Source organism: Pipistrellus kuhlii, unplaced genomic scaffold (genome assembly GCF_014108245.1).
Source record: "Pipistrellus kuhlii isolate mPipKuh1 unplaced genomic scaffold, mPipKuh1.p scaffold_m20_p_5, whole genome shotgun sequence".
In the NCBI taxonomy this organism is placed as follows: Eukaryota; Metazoa; Chordata; class Mammalia; order Chiroptera; family Vespertilionidae; genus Pipistrellus; species Pipistrellus kuhlii.
Genome location: NW_023425551.1, coordinates 25,143,629 through 25,161,830, shown reverse-complemented (window position 1 = coordinate 25,161,830; position 18,202 = coordinate 25,143,629). Strand labels below are relative to the sequence as shown.

The 18,202-nt window shown below is 36.2% G+C and overlaps 1 protein-coding gene across 3 annotated transcripts in view; it reads right to left on the bottom strand.

The window, feature by feature from the left end:
• GRM1 (glutamate metabotropic receptor 1) overlaps positions 1-18,202 on the bottom strand; it is a 276,789-nt gene that overhangs the window by 68,420 nt on the left and 190,167 nt on the right. The window lies entirely within an intron of this gene.

The following is an 18,202-nucleotide window of genomic DNA, read 5'->3' as shown; positions in this document are numbered from 1 at the left end:
AATAACCAATTACATATGCTGGGGTAGAAAATATATAAGGCAAGCCCGGAGCATCTTATAGTAACAGAAAGTACTTTAAAAACAAAACAATAGAGGCAACTGAAAGAGCTCCCAAAGGGCAAAGCTATAATAATTTGAGCAACAAAATAAATAATACAGAATTAGATTATATAAATACTCATGAATCCACTCTCATAAAAAAAAATAGTTAAATTAAAAGTTTAAAAATGTTGGGAGGAGAGAAATCTGTATAGAAAAATTACAATTTATGTAGATACTCTTCCCTTAAGAGAGTGAAGCATAATTCTCCACCACTTAAGTATGAAATACACTTAGTGTCCCTCTTTCAAAGGGTATATCATAAAAGGGGGAGTATAGAAAGACCTGGGAAACACTACCTTAGCCAGGTTATCAATGCTAGCCACCATCATCATAGTTAAATTGATAGGGTATACTCTTGATATGCTGTTGAGAAAGACACTTCACTTCTGTAGTTTTCCTCTCCCAAATCCTTATAATCCCACTCAGTCCGACTGTGAGAAATACATCAGTCAAATTCAAATTTAGGGAAAACTACAAAATACCTGACCAAAAAACTATCAAGGTCATAAAAAACAAGGAAAGTGTGATAATTTTCACAGCTGAGGAGCCTAAGGAGACATGAAAAAATAAATATAATTTTCAGTATTCTAGGTGGTATCCTGAGACAGAACAAAAAAAAACAAACAAAAAACAAACAAACAAAAACCTGATGAAATATGAAAAAATGTGAAATTTACCAACGTTGGCTCATTAATTGTGGTAAACATTACATAGTAACATGAGATCTTAATAACTGGGGAAACTGGGTGCAGAGTATATGAGAACTCTCTGATATAGATTTGCAACTTTTCTTTAAAACTATTTTAAAATAAAACTTTATTTTTTTAAATATACAAGAATTAGATAAGAAAAGATAACATGATCACATGCTTGCTATGTGAGAGGAACTTAATTAGATGTTTTACATGTATTATTCATCTCACAATCACTTATGAAATAGGTGATATTACTGGTGGGAAACCTAAGGTTTAGTGTGTCAAATGAGCTGTTCAAGATCACACATGGAGAGTGGTGGTGACTATCCCAACACCCAGCCGGCTGGTTCCAGAGCTCTGTCTCTTACTTAGTCACAGCCCTAGAGTGGTATTACATTCAGCAGGCTCATGGAAAGATGTGGTATTTGAAACTACATTCATAAATATTTGTGTGTACAATATGAAATTTGCCCGAATGTAGATTGTGTATTATCTATAGAGAGAACTCATACACATTTCCTAATGTGATGAGGTCACTATGATTTATTACAGTGGATGATGCTGATACAGAGGCAAGATTTTTTGCATGGTTCTTTCATATTAATGCTCCATTTATTACTACATGGAAAAGGTTAAAACCAACAGGCAAAATTCATTTGGAAAGAAGCACACTCTAAAAATAAATATTCTATATTCTATGACCCTCAGATTTACCTTGCCACAGGAAAGTATTAACTGATTTCCCAAGGTTACATGCGTTCCCAGAATGCTCCAGGATCGATGTTTTTTTAGAGACAGTTGTCCAGGCACTTAAAAAGCTGGAAGTGCTTCTTCTTTTCTAAGTGGAAATACCCACTGAAGGTTAACATAAGAATCCAATTAAACAAGTGACCCCGGAGGCAGGCATACAGATTTTGTTGACAATATCAGTTTGGAAGCCATGTGATAAGAACAAACTATGAGGAGGCTCAAAAGTACCACAAGGGACTCTCTCAAGTGACATTCATGCTCTATGCGTGTAGCTGACATAAACTGCTAACCTCACTGTTGGGGTCAGGACTTTGCAAACTTACCTTGCTCGAAATTATCAAAACACACTCATCAAAAATGCTCTTAAGGAACATATGGAATTTAGCATCTCTGCACCAATATTTCTGTTGACTATGAGACTTTTTAGTGCCTTATGGGAAGTTTGCTTTCTAGGATGCCAGGTGTTATACCTTTTTTGGATGATGCTTTAATATTGGGATTCAGTTCAACGAAAATAACTGGGCAACATATCAAGATTCCCCTCCCCCCTTGGTTTCTAGTTATTCTTAGATGAAGATATATGAGACAAGCACAAATGTAGTCAAGATGATTCTTTGCCTATACTTACTCCTTGTTCATTTTGGTACCCAAAGTATAACAAAGACAATTATATTCCATTACACATTGGAATTTGGATGAAATGAGTGCGCCGTCCACCCCTCTATGCATTTATTTTATTCTCAAAAACACATAAACAAGTATCCAACTCCAGAGAGAAGGAGGAGCACAGAGTCCTTAACACACACTACCCACTAAGGTTCAAAAGTGTGATAGCCGAAATGATGGACAGAGTTAATCATAACCAAGGGTACATTAAAGAGGGGAAAAAAGCAATGGATGCCTGTAGCTCATCATAAAGGTAAAAGTCTAGGCTGTTGTGCTAGATTTAGACCAAAACCTGTGTTGTTTGAGGTTCATCCTAGTTGCAGCTGTAAAATTCAGTGATAGTAGAACTTTTTAATACTATGTGTGTGCATGATTGTGCTTGTGTTCACTTGCACATGTTTTACATTAAATGCTGCAATGTGTGTGTGTGTATTCAAAGAACTGTACTATTTTGAGTCCTGATATTTTGAAAATTTCTTCAAATGAACTTGACATAGAAGAAGAAGCTTCCTTCTAATTAACACAGGGCATGCTGAGCTGTCATAGCACTCCGATGAGGTTAGAAATGTGCCATTTGTCCCCCAGCACTGATGTCTTACACAACGAGGAACAAAAAGATGGCAGCAGAGATAAATTCCACCATTAACTAAAAAGCCAATGTAAAGATTAGTTTGCTGAAAAATGAGCATTGGAACCAAGGTATGTATATTCACCCTGTATGTACTCAGAAATATTTGAGAAGGGAAAACCGTGAAATACATTGACCAGCATGACACTGCCATGTTAATCTAGAATGAGGTCAATAGGAAACCATTAAAAGCATATCCTCTAAAAACACTGGGCATTGATTTTTCAGCTGTGCCCCCTGATTGCTCAAGAACTATAAAGTGAAGGCAATGATGATTTTCCTTCCCCTCAACAACTGCTGAATCATAATCACCAGGTATTTCTACAACTACTCATGTAAACTGAACAGCATAAATTGCCTTGGTGGATTTTTTTTTAAATGATATTAAAAAGGAGAGAAAAGATTCTTTTGTGCACCAAGGAATATCATGGATTATTGTTAAGTTTCTATTATTCTTGGCTTTTTTGAATGTGATATAGAGACACATTTTTGATGTCCAGAGTAGCCTTGGGTGGAAAGAACAAGGATAACTGAGGGTCATTTTGCTTCCAGAAATCCGCCACAACACATCCCCTATGCCTAATTGCAAAACGACTATCATATGGTCCGAACAGACCCACCTGCATGGAAGCATACCTTGCTTGTTTTCATGAAACTAAACAGAATTCTTAGACAACAATTCTATATAATAAAAGGCTAATATGCAAACCAACTGAATGGCTAAACAACTGGTAGCTATGATGCGCATTGACCATCATGGGGCAGACGCTCAACACAGGAGCTACTCCCTGGTGATCAATGTGCTCCCACATGGGGGAGCGTTACTCAGCCAGAAGCTCTCCAACCTCCGCAGTAGTGCTAAGGATGTCTGACAGATGGATCCTCTGTTAATTTAGTTAATAAAGATAACAATAATAATAGATATTATTTATTAAATTTTAAATAGCCAGTCAGAGGGTTTTAGATTTAAAGCAATAAATCAAAGGATGTCCCTATGCTTTTAGGCTGTCTACAGAAAATATTCTAAGCATTCATAAACTCATGAGTCTTCTTTGCAGCCATAGACACACATGATATCCTGAGGAAGATGGGTGAACGAAGCAAAGAAAAGTCAACATTTTCCCATTTGTTGGAGTTGGGTCCCAAACCAAATACAGAATAAAAACCAACAAGGATAGGCCACATAGAAGCCTTCTTAGACCTGAGCTTGTTAGACCCAAGTAATTTCAGCCCTGATCCATCTTTTCCCTACCCACCCAACCCCAAACTCTCCTGCTCTCCAAACCTCAAAACTTTGAGCTTAGATTATAACATCATTGAAAATGGCAACTCATAATTTACCAATAATATCATTGTGCTATATCTTTACAAGAGGAGTTTCCTGGCAGGGAAGTGGTTGGAGGCAGTGCTTTTTAAATCTCTGCCGTAGCAAACACAGACCCTAAAGTCCATGAAAAGGCCAAGTTGTGTGCAGGCAGCAATTTCAAGGTCTAGGAAGCTGGCTTCCCTCCCTTTCCTCTTAAGAACACATCTCAATAAATCATTAGCAAAAGAATCTCTGCCTCTGGCTCTACCTCTCAGGAGCTCAACCTAAGCTAAGACAAAAGGCCTGTTATATACTAGGCATAGGTCACAGGCTCAAAATTCTAAAGCCCTTTCCCCTGGATTGATTGTGAGGCACTTTTCTCAACTAATATCAGAATTGGACCCTTTGAAAGAATCTGCTCCAATGAAGATTCCTGCACTCCATCATAGATCCACTAAAAAGAATCATGTTATTAAGGCCCAGGCTACCTGGGGAGACCCACACACTTAAAAATTAAGAATGTGGTTCCAGAACTTGGAGTAGAAGGAGGGTATTGATGGAAATTAGTGGGTGGGCAAATAAAGAAAAAAGGGACACAGGAACTGGGAATCGGGATGAAGAAGAAGTTAAAACAGAATGAATAGCTAATGCAATTGAATGCAAATAGGCATCTCAGTAATGACAGCAACTTCCCCAGAGAGGGATTCAGAGCTAGGAACTACCTACCGGAGAATTATATGTCCTTCATTAGCTTGTGCCACTTCATTGGCCCTTAGGGCTCCTACTTATAAAATGCGGAAGGTAAGACTTCCACTTAACTTTATATTCAGGTAATAGAGACAGGCTTAAACAATGTACAAGTGATTTAAACCAGTTGAAAAAAGGACATTACATAAATACAAGTTCTGACACTATTAATACCTCCCTGGAGGAGTTTCAAAACCACAGCCAAGTTCTGAAGCCTTACAATCTGCATGAAGCAATAACAAAGTTCAAGAGGTTTCAGATTTATTCTGCAAAATATCAATCAATGAAAACATTTCTTATTCATTTCTAAATTATTTCTAACTGAGGGCCAAATAGAACCTGTAAAACTTCTGCATCTGAAAACTCTTATTACCTTTAAGAGCGACACTGCATAACAGATATTTTTTTCCTCATTAAATTTTGGCTGAGCTACAAAGGAAAAAAAGACTTCTAAATGAAAATAAATTCTTTACAGAGGAATTTGTTCAAGAATGAGGTCTGGTCATATATCAATGGAATACTTTGGGGCTGAGAGAAAATAAGGTTGTCAAGGCAAAGACCTCAAGCTTATAGTGATTTATTAGTGGGAAATAAGGCATCGTGGCACTCTAGTGGAGTGTAAAGATGCAGATAATAACATGTCAGGGACTTCCACACCATAGGCCACTCTAGCACAGCATTTCTGCTTTCCCTACGACTGGTCCCACCTGCCTAACAAAAACTTGTGGGAAGCACATATGAAGAAAGAACACAGACTTACATGCTGGTCTTAGCTTCTTCATAGTGACCAATGTAAGCTAGTCATGGTGACTGTACTAGTAAGTCAATAATAACAAATCTGACCTCAGCTTCCCCATATGAATCCAGGAAGGTAATAGGCTATTACATGAGACAGTTTACATGACATTTGTGTTGTGTACACAAGACAATAAATCTTCTGGGCTCAGCTTTTTCATTTGTGAAATAACTTGGATTCTAATTATGCCCAGATCTTTATATTAAAGGTCATCCATAGACTGAGAACAAAGCCACTCAGTTACCCATGACTGTCAGAGGCATTCTAGGGACTAATAAGGATGACTAAAGAGCCACAATTTCTGGTCACTGATTTTTAGCTCCTTGTTCCCCAAGCCTCACACTGGGGTTAGTAATTAAACTTGATGTACCCATATTTCATTTCTCAACCACTGTTCAGTCCTGTTAGAATCCTAATTAGTAGTGAATTGGCTGAAGGATGAGAAAGGCAAAGGGAGGAAGAATAAAAAATTAGCCTAAATATCAAGGATTTTATAATAATAATGTGTGGTTTAACTTTTCCCCATTGTATTTTTCTAGACTTATAAGAAATACATATGAGAGAGAAAGAGAGAGAGAGAGAGAGAGAGAGAGAGAGAGAGAGAGAGAGAGAGAGAGAGAACCAGAATCAGTATCTCAGGATTTAGGATTTGGTTTTGAGATTTTTAAGCCATTGCTGCCATTGTTCACAGCCATATGATGAGTAGCTTAACTCCTTCCTCAATGACAGCAAAGATCTATTACTAGGGAACCCAAGTGTCTCCTACCAGCTGAATCCTACCTAATGATGACAGATGATTCAGCACAATACTTCCAGGAAATGAAGTAAATCTACTTCTAATTCCTTTCCTGATCATTGCCCCAAATAATATGTACAGATAAGTATTTAGGTTTAATGAAGCACAGTTATCAATGAAAAACACATTTTGTCAATTTGGTAATCTAGAAAACAGATCCCAAAATTGAGAACCATAACAGAGATAGGGGGAAAAGACTTATTACTCATGTTATGAGAAAAAACAATCAAACTCACAAGCAATCACATATGTAGGTAAACCAGTGTCTATTAAATGCATGCAAATACTCCTATGAGAAATGATATTCCAGGACTATTAGATGGAGGGGGTTGCAGTGATCATTTAACTAAAACAATAAAGTATCTTTTAGGAAATAGATAAGGAGTAATAGTTTTTAACTTTTTGATCTCATCAGCAATAGTTTTTAACTTCTTAGCAAATATTCTAAGCACCCAAAATATTTTGTGGTAGGCAGAATGGCCACCTACAGATGCCCAAATCTGGAATCTGTGAATGCTATGTTACATAGCAAAGGTATTTTCATGTATAACTAATATTGAAGCCCTTAGAAATATGATTTCTCTGTATTATCCAGGTGGACCCATGTAAACCACAGGAGCCTCCCAGGCAGAAAGCTTTTTCTGGCTGGAGATAGAGAAATGTAACAGAGCACATATTGAAGAGATCTAAAGCGTGAGAGGAACTTGGCCTACCCTTGCTGGAGCAGACATATGGAAAGCATGAAAAAGCATGTGGGAAACTTATAGAAACAGCTGCTGGCTGACACGTAGCAAAGAAACAAGGGCTTCTGTACTACAACTGCAAAGAACAAAATTCAGTCAACAACCTAAATGAATTTAGGAAGCATTCATCCACAGAGCCTTCTGAGTCACTACACAAGAGTAAATTGAGCCATGTCATACTGTGACTTCTGACTTTACAGGTCTGTGAGATACTAAATGGGTGTTATTTTAAGCTGCTAACTTTGGATTCTTTGTTAAGGCAGCAGTAGAAAACATACACCTCTCACTGGCTGTTATTAGCCTCCAGCCAACTGCAGAAAGCAGAAAATACTCTTATGGAGAAATCAACTAGCTTTCTGATTGCATGAAACTGACCTTCACAATAAATATTGCATTCATCTAAGACTGCTTCCCTCTGAATAGTTAAGAAATAAATATTCATGTCCATGAAATGACAAATAGAGAGCATGCTGTCCATTCTAGTCCTATGATTTTTTCTGACTTCCAGGCTATCGCATACACTGTAAAGCCATTTTTCAACCAACTAGCTGACATTAAGGCCATCCTTGAAGGGCAATTGTTATCCAGACTATATATTTTACTGACACGTACCACCAGCTCAAAGTCATCTTTGTAAACATATAGCTACTGCAGGATCCAGTCATTCTACTCCTAGAATTTGAGCCAAAAGAAATAAAAGCATATTTCTATACAAATACTTGTACATGGACTTTCAAAGCAGCTTTGATTGTAATAACCAAAATTTGGAAACAACTTAAATGCCTATCACAAGTTGAATGAATAAATAAATTGTGATATATCTATATAATAGAACACTACTCGGCAATTAAAAGGAATGAACTGTCGATCTATGCAATACAATATTGAATCTCATCACAATAATTATGCTGAGTAGAAGAAGGCAGACAGAAAAGAGTTTAATATGAATGTACAATTTCATTCATATTAAAGTTCAGCAATTGCAAATTAACTAGTGACAGAAAACCAATAAGCGATTGCTTGTGGATAGGGGTGAGGAAGGGTAGTGAGTGTTCGGAAGGAAGAATTTTTATCATGACACAAAGGAATCTGGGGAGTGAGATTTTTCATTTTGAGAGTCACGATTGCTTTTTGGGCATTTACCTATGTCAAAATTTATCAAACTGTGCATTTTAAATATGTGGATTTTACCATATGGCAATTGTCCTCAATAAAACTATTATATAAAAAAAGGTAAAATAGTGTAAATGAGCCAAACTCCAAGTATATTTGGTCAGATCCATCATAAGAAGGACTATAATGTTGTATGGTGGCTGAAATTCTAATTTTTACTTCCTGTGAAATTCCCCGGTAGCAAATGTGTACAAGACATGAAATGAAAAACTATAATCCTGGTGAGAAGTTAATAAACAAAATTAATAAACAAAAAATCACATTTGAAATGGAGTTGGGAGGCTTAAAGAAAAAAACTTTCACCCACACATCACTCAAGGCACACTACTGACACCAACAAGAAGAGATGTGCAGCAATGCATACTGCCACACTACCTGAGCAGGAGGAAGACGGGACTCCTTCTTGCCAGTAACAGCTTGGCCACTGGGGGACTTCTATAACTCAGCCAATAAAAAGTCATTCTATTTTGAAAATTCAGTTTCCCCCAATGAACTCTTTGTTTTAAAAGCCCCTCCCAAGTTCATGAAAAGGGTCCCCTCCTTTGTTTATCTGGACTTGAGTATGGTTTGCCATTAGAGAACATGTCCTGAAATGCAATTCTTTGTTGTTCCCGAATAAACACATTTGGCTAGAGAAATATCTAGCTACCTCTTAATTTTAGGTCACAGAAGTAACACAACATGTAAGATGCGGAATAACCCTATTTGGGTCAACCTAAATATATACTTGCCTCTCGTGCCAGGGTAAACTCTTTATGAAGAACAGCTATAGGTTTTAATCATTAAAAGCATTCACTCTCACATTTGTTTAGGAAGTAGGCTTGACCATAAAACTTTGAAAATATATAAATTGATTATTATAGAGAAAACTGATCTGTCAAATAATTTTTTTAATGGATTGAACCAAATTCAAGTAATCTTGGTATAAGAACTTTAAGCCATTTCCAAGTAAGTAGTTTGCAGACATCATAACAAAGCTCACTAGCATATCCAATATTATGCAAGTGTAAGTTAAATGTTTCTATTAAAAGATAAAACATCATTCAAGGCCTTTCAGAACAGAATCAAGATGCATATACAGTAAAAGGATGAGAAACTTATATCCTTGCAGCAACTTTTATTAGTTTTAAATGATAGAACATGTACATGTTTCTATAAATCCGTCAAATCATTAAAAATGGCATGGAATCACGCTGGCCAGTATTGCTCCGTAGTTGGAGTATCGTCCCATTCACTGAAGGGTCACATGCTCACTTCCTGGTTAGAGCACATACCCAGGTTTTGGGTTCTATACCTGATCAGGGCATGTGCTGGACACAACAGATCAATGTGTCTCTCTCATCTCTCTCTCCATCTCCCTCCCTCTCCCTCTAAAATCAATAAAAACATATCCTGGGGTGAGGATTTTAAAAAGTGGCATGGAATAAGGAACAATCCTTGATTTAAACAGTTGAGTGAAGATATACCTGGTCTTTGTGAGAACCAGTCCACCTTATTTGATGGCTGCTCTATGGGAATCACCAAGTAAAGTGGAAGCCTTGTCTCCTAACAGTTTTTTTCTGCTGGTAGAGTGTCAGGATATTTAACAAGCAATCGTGCTCAAAACATTAACTTGTGAATTAGATTCAAATTACCATAGAAGCAATCAAATTTATGGGGTTAGAAATGTAGAATGCAGCCTTGGTCAATAGAACTTTCTATAATTCTGGAAAATTTTGCATCTGTCCTGTCCACACTGTAGCCACTAGCCATATTTGCTATCATATTTGACTTCACAAGTCAAAAATACTAATAAGAGATAGGCAGACCAAGATTTTGCTTGTAGTGTGATATTATTTTCAGAGCTTCATCTATGTGTGATAATTAATGTGATTTGTCTGAGCATTATAATGTCCAGATGAGGCACGGGGTTAGTTTACTTTTATTCTTTCAACCAAAAGATATAGACACATTTGCTATTGACTGAATGTTTGTATATTCTCAGAATTCATGTTAAACCCTAATCCCTAATGTATTAATAATTGGATATAGACTTTTTGGAGGTAATTAGATCTTGAGAAAAGTCCTCATGATGGGAACCGTGCCATTATAAGAGAGCTTGCTTCCTTTCTCTCTTTCTCCATCACGCGAGGAAACAGAAAGAGGACCCTCACCAACATCTAACCATGTTGGCACTCCAGTCTCAGACCTCCCAGCCTCCATCCAGCAGTGTGACAACTAAATGTGTTTTAAGCCACCAGTCTATAGTGATTTGTTATAGCAGCCCAAACTAAAATGACATTCAAAGCTTCTGAAACATTTCCCCATAAAGTTACTTCTACCAGCATTGTATGAGAACCTATGACTACATTGTTTTGAGGGTGTTTGTTTGACTCAGCACAAGCAAACCCTATTTGTTAGCACTTCCTGTATGCACTCCAGAATTCCCAAGAATAGTAGTTTTACTGCTTGGAGCAGGGAGTTTTACATCCTGTGCATTAAAGGATCTATAAAAATCATTGGCTTTGTTCCATGAGATACAAGGTGTATTGTTGTACCATTCACACCATTCTTCTTTAAAAGTGTTTTTTATTGATTTCAGAGAAGAAGGGAAGGGAGAGAGATAGAAACATCAATGATGAGAGAATCATAGATCGGCTACCTCTTGCATGCCCTCCACTGGAGATTAAGTCCACAACCCTGGGCACGTGCCTTGACCAGGAATTGAACCATGACCTCCTGGTTCATGGGTCAATGCTCAACCACTGAGCCACTCCAGCCATGCCCATTCTTATTCTATGGAGAAATACTCTAGCATTGAGTTGAAAATCTAATTAAATTAAATTAATTAAAATATTTACTTAAACCAGCTATATTGTTCTCATGACAGTCATAGATTATACATTTATGAAGACCCTTTATCAATTATCTATTGCTACATAATGCTGCATAAGAAACCATCCCAAAGTTTAGTGGCTTAAAATAACAACTCTTTATTTAGTTTATAAATCAGGAGGTCAACTGGGATGTTCTGCTATTCTGGATTGGATATGACTCATCTTAACTAGGCTTACTCATGTGTCAACCATCAGCTAGTGGATTGACTGGGGACTGACTTACCCAGAATGACCTCAACTGAGAGGTCATCCTATTTTTGCTCCAAGTTATCATTCATATATTAGAAGGCTAACTCGAGTTTGTACATATAGTTGGGAGAGAATTCCAAGAAAATGAATGGAAATAAGTCAAACATCTTGAGGGCTAGACTTGGAACTAGTAAATTTTAAAGTCAATCCAGATTCAAGACAGGGAATAAAACTCTACCTCTTAATGTGAGGATCTGTAAAGTCATATTTCAAAGAGCATAGACATAGGGAGGGGTGGAGAATTGTGAAGTCTCCCATAATCTCTAATTAATATTGTAGTACTAATTTCCATGTTGTAGGCAAATAATACAAATTTGAGATCTAATAATGAAGCAAATATATTATAAAAATCAGTACCAATCTAAAATTTGTACTGGAGCAAGAGTACTCGTGCTTGAAGATGCAAATCAAAATGACAATGCGATACCATCTCACACATGTCAGAATGGTTATCATCAACAAATCAACAAATGACAAGTGCTGGCAAGTATAATATGTGGAGAAAAAGGAACCTTTGAGCACTGCTGGTGGGAATGCAGGCTGGTGTAGCCACTGTGGAAGACAGTATGGAGTTTCTTCAAAAAATTAAAAATGGTATTTCCTTTTGACCAAGGAATCCCACTCCTAGGAATATATCTCAAGAAACCAGAAATGCCAATCAGAAAGGACATATGCACCCCTATGTTCATAGCAGCACAATTTACAATACCTAAGATTTGGAAACAGCCTAAATGCCCATCAGCAGATGAGTGGATTAAAAAACTGTGGTACATCTACACAATGGAATACTAAGCTGCTATAAAAAGCAAAGAACTCTTACCATTCATAACAGCATGGATGGACCTGGAGAGCATTGTGCTAAGCAAAATAGTCAATCAGAGAAAGATAAATATCATATGATCTCACTGACTTTGGAACATAATGAACAAAAACAGATCCAAAGACAGAGAAGTATCAAACAGACTGTCAAACTTCAGTGGAAAAAGGACTTGTATGCATGCATATAAGTATAACCAATAGACACAGAGACTAGAGTGGTAAGGGCAATTGCTGGGGGGTGTGGATTGATGAGGGGAGGTCAATAGAGGGAAAGGGAGACATATGTAATACTATATGTAATAAAAGAGTACTCATGCTTGGAAGTACTGAAATTTTGTCACATCAGACCATCTATCATTATTTTACGAGTTCTGAGCTGTTGGTCAGCATAACAGATGCCATCCAAAATCTTTCATTATGTCTTGGACAATAATGAAATACAAAGGTATATTAGCTTTAAAAAACATTGCTGCCCATCTGTTCCCAATTGGTACAAAAAATAAGGGGAGGAAGTAAAATTTTGGCTATAAATTCATTAGGTTGTATAAAAGGTTGGTGAGGACATCGTGAACCTGGTAAACTCATACAGGTGACATACTGCTTGCCATAGCAAATCTTAATATCGCCATATTGCAAGATAATGGTAATGCATGTTTTTAAGAGATCCCAGAACTGTCAAGTTTCTGGACGACATGAGGGAACAATTCAAAAATAGTAAAAACAACCATGAAAACTTTCTGTACCATATTCACTGTTTGTTTTTTTATAAGAAGAAGCTTGGAAGCAAATTAAATGTCCAGAAACATAAGAATAGCTAAGTAATTATAGTGTTTTCATTGAATAGAATATTGCAGAACTATCAAAATGGTTTTTATGAAAACTATGCATCATTACAAAAAATAAAGTATAATTCTAAGTACAAATAAAACACAGAATTATATGAACACTATGATTATAACTATACAAAACAAAATGATAAAAGTTCATAGAATTTCATGCAGTGCTAGTAGGAGTTGCCTTTTAGAACTTATTTTTGAAAGCCTTAGAAATATGGTTTTTATCTTTTCATTGAGTAATACAGCTTCTGAAAATAAATCTCAAGAAAATGATCTGAAATGCAAGAAAAAGGTTTAGGAAGAAGAACTGTTATTATATCACAGCAGCCTTTTCTTTCTTTAATTTGTGAAGAATTCTAAACACCATAATGTGTAGGAGGAATGCGGTGGTTAAATAAATTGTAGCTTATCTGTTTGCAGAATGCTATGCAGCCATTAAGAATTCTAAAAAAAATGTAATGACAAAGATAAATTGATATATTTAAAAGAAAAGACAGTATTCATTTTTAAAAAGTAATATATAAAGTAATATTGCTACACCATTTAAAATTAAATAAAGATAAAAGTATACCAAAATTTAATCATGTATTTAATAGAAATACATTTTTAAATTAACAGTGATTATCAGTGGTTGCATAAGGGCAATTTCTAAATGCTCTTTTTCTTTATTATGCTTTTCTATATTTCCAATTTGCATATGGAAAAGCATATGCATTGCTTTGATAATCAGGAAAGAATTATAAAAGCTACATAGAAAAATATCTAATTGGCATTTTGTAAGAGTAACTGGTTAAGTGTCATGTGCTTGTTTTTTTTTTAATTTTTACATCTTGGACTGTAGTTGTTTTAAATTTATAATTTCAAAAACTATAAATTTTAGTTATATAATCCCTGTCATATCTTATTTGCTTTCTGGTGAGATATGAAACTAATAATAACACTTTATATTTTGCTTGTATTATTTTATCCAATTCTCACAACACCTGTGTGAAGTAGAAATGATCATGTTACATTTGTAGAAACTGAGACTCAGAGGTCCATTAAGCCATGCAGCAGATACCTAACTGAACCACTGTGGGACCCAGTGGTTGTGTTTCCAATGCAATGCTCTCTGAGCTCCCATGGAGTCCTTCTAGCAATTCTCATCAGGCATGATAAAGCACTATGTCACTGCAAACATGACCCAAATGCTGTAAGCATCTTAGATGTTTACTGAAAGAGAATGACTTTGATTTGCTTTACAACTGCTCTTTCTACTGTATTCATAATGATTCATGTTTTAGAAATTAGTCTTTGGTGTTTCAATTAGTGCTTTTCTAACACATCTCCAATCCCTTGATATTCTCAACTAATTAAGTAGTGATATATAGTATTTGTATGAAGTACTATTTAATTAACCACAGTGATTCCCAAATTATTCAGCCTGGGTTCAGGACCCTTAATATTCAAACTGACAAACCTAGCATATATGAACTCTTTATTTAAATAGTGAAATCTGAGATTATGCTCAATAAAGGTTTCTATGATACTGCAATGTCAAAACTTTCTAAAACACCCCAAATGACCCAATTAGAAGAGAGACACATGAGTGAGAAACAGTAACTATCAATAATAGTACGGAGAGACTATTTCTGCTTCCTCACACTAATTTTCATAAATGTGTCTGCAATATTAATTTGAATACTATGAAATACATATGATACTCAAGGATCTCAACTATGTAAAAATGATACATATAGTGAAAGTTTATATTGTTCTTCAATAACACAGAAGCTAATTTTATAGAACTACTGAGATTAACACAGAAGAAAATAAAAGTATACACATAAATATAGAATAGACAAACACTGCTAAAGATAAAATTCTAGAATTTCTGGCCGGAACCGGTTTGGCTCAGTGGATAGAGCGTCGGCCTGTGGACTGAAAGGTCTTGGGTTCGATTCCGGTCAAGGGCATGTACCTTGGTTGCGGGCACATCCCCATGGGGGGGTGTGCAAGAGGCAGCTGATCGATGGCTCTCTCTCTCATCGATGTTTCTAACTCTCTATCCCTCTCTCTTCCTCTCTGAAAAATCAATAAAATATATTTTTTTTAAAAATAGAATTTCTGCAGGAAAATATATCAATAAGTTTGATGAATTAGTTCCAAATAGAAAAAGTTAAATAAAACTTCTGCTTTCCTTAGAATTAAGAATAAACAGAAATAATTGTTAAACTTGACTCTAGGATGAAATGCAAACATAAACATGCTTATTAAGGGTTGTAATCACATAAGAAGATTTTAAAAATAGCTTTGAAAGTCAAGCATAATATACAAGAGCAATTAATAAATTTTCAGATTGTTAATTGCTGCTGTGAACATTAGCCAAGAATTTGCATAACATTAGATTTTAACCTTAACATTTGCATGTGCAATGACATGCAGTAGTATTGTACATGGTCAGAGTTCTCACTTTTTTTTGAGACCTCAGGTAACAGAATATTTTTATTGGAAATCCTCACATAAAGACATACAAGCATGTTTAATAAGTACTATTCTGAATTTTTCTAATGAACCACAATGGCAAAGTGGCATCACTCATAGGCATTTTAGACTTGTCTAAAATCTAGCTCCTGATTCTTCCCCCACCTGCCCTGACCAGAATTGGACCATGACCTCCTGATTCCTGGGCCAATGCTCAACCACTAAGCCACACTGGCCAGGTAGATCAGACTCATTCTTGATAATTCTGTCAGCAAATCCCCTCAGCTTTTGTTCAAAATGTGCTCAGAATTCAACCTCCTCTCTTCATCACACTTGATGGCCCCACTCTTACCTGCCTTATTATAGTGGGTTTTTCAATATGCTGCTTCCTTCTGCTTTCCCCCTTCTGTTAAAGTTTAAAAACCGCAGAAAGAGTGATTTTTTTTTTCTTCAGAAAAAGCAGGCAACCGTGTCTCTGCTGTGCTTAAACTTCCGATGATTTCCACCTCACTCAGAACAAAGCCAAAATCCTCCCAAAATCCAATTAAGTCCTACAGGATCTATACCCTTGTGTGCCTCTTTGATTTACCGCCTACTCTGTCTACTCACTGGCTCCAACCTGCCTGGGATCCTTACTGTTCTTCCGCTGAGCCAGCCATGCTAGTGCTTCTCTTTATTATTGCTTGGGATTCGCTTTTCCAGTGTTCACATGGCTCCCTCCCTCACAGTCTCCACATCTGCATCAAATGTCACCTTCTCAGGGAGACGTTTTATGGTCATTCTCTACTGCAATCTTCCTATCCAGACTTCCAATCTTTACTTCTCTCTTTGTATCAATTGAGAACGTATATCTATAAATTTATTTTTGTTTACTATTTGTTTCCCAGTCTTAAATGTAAGATTATTGATTTCACTTTTTTTGCTTTGTTTTCTGCTGTTTCCTAGAATAAAGCCTTATACATATTAGGTACTCAATAAATTATGGTGAATTAGTAAAAAATAATTTATTTTAAAAACAAGAGTCCTTAACTTATATTTTTTTAAGTAACTCATTGCCTTCCTACACTGAGAGAATATAAATCAACTCATTAGTTGGCTAATAAGAAATGACTGAGATTCCAATCAATGTTGTACAGGATTCTATGAGGTTTGCAAGTGCTATCAATCTTTAAAGATCTCACAGTTTAAGATTGAAAACAAAATTCATTAGAGAAAAATTAGAGAACAATAAAAATTATATATTACTAAATATTAAGTCAAGCATTGTGGTATTTAGGAGATATGCATTTGTAGTCCATCACTGCAATTAGCTACATGCATGTAAGGAAATTGTTGCCAAATTTGTCCTCAATGTCTTTATTTTGCAAATAAGGTGAAGGCACTAGGTAGTTTATTGGTTCATTAGAGTTTTCATTTCTGTTGGCCTATTAGTTGAGAGAAAGGAGAAGCCAGTTGAGATTCATATGTGAAAGTGGGTTAGCTGTTCCGCATCTCTCTTCCCCACTCCTAGCTCTGAGCCTCCCAAGATTCCACACTGAGGAAGTTCTAATAAACATGATTGTCAGAAAATACATGAACAGCAGGCAATTTCTCAGTGAACTCTGCTGAACTTCAGTAAGTCAGACATATATCACTGACGTTAAATAGACTGGTATTTTAAATAATTTCTAATGTCAAAGTGTGAATATTATTAAAACTAGAAATATTTCATGTAATTAGCCATCTTCTTATAAAATCTCACTGTCTTTGGTTGTGACTTATCTCTATATCATGTGTATAATGTGTTTTGACTTGCCCAGAAAGCAAGTCTCACTCATTCTCTCTCTCTCTCTCTCTCTCTCTCTCTCTCTCTCTCTCTCTCTCTCTCTCTCTCTCTCTCTCTCTCCCTTCTGTATCCATTGTTATGCATGAGTGTTGTATGTATAGATGGGTTCCAGATTTCCCTGAATAATATCTCCTCAGCCTAGTGAAAGGAAATACATGTTAATCAACTATGTAACAATATAAATTTTGCCATGGCTGTACATCATGGTATGTTATCAACCTAGCATAGACAACTGGCTTTGAATGGCCCCAAGATAGTCCAAGGATAATCTATCTTCGCAGCATGGGCAGGGGACAAAAATGACTCTATGCAGTAACGATAATACTCATAAAAGTTGTTAAGACATATAAATTACAGTATTTTGTGGGGGAGGTCAGGGATGAAGAGGACATCATATAGAGTGCAACTGGCCCCTGAAAGACCTGGAACAATGTGCTAAAAAGGCACAAGAAGCTCCATTGTTATTGTCACCAGTTTACAAATGAGGGTGGAGAGTTTCTTGCCACCTATGCACACATACACCCATGCTGGTGGTGTGGTCCTGGGCGATACTACTTCATCTTCTCCTGACTTGTATATTGAATCAAGTCATAAAGAAGAAAAAAAGGATCAAACCAATGCTGCTTATATATATCTGTGGCTAGCATCTCCTAAGCATGCCTGCTATAAAATTTCTTCCCCCTGGAATACCTAAATTCTCAGTTTGCTTTTCCTTTACTGATGTTAATTCTT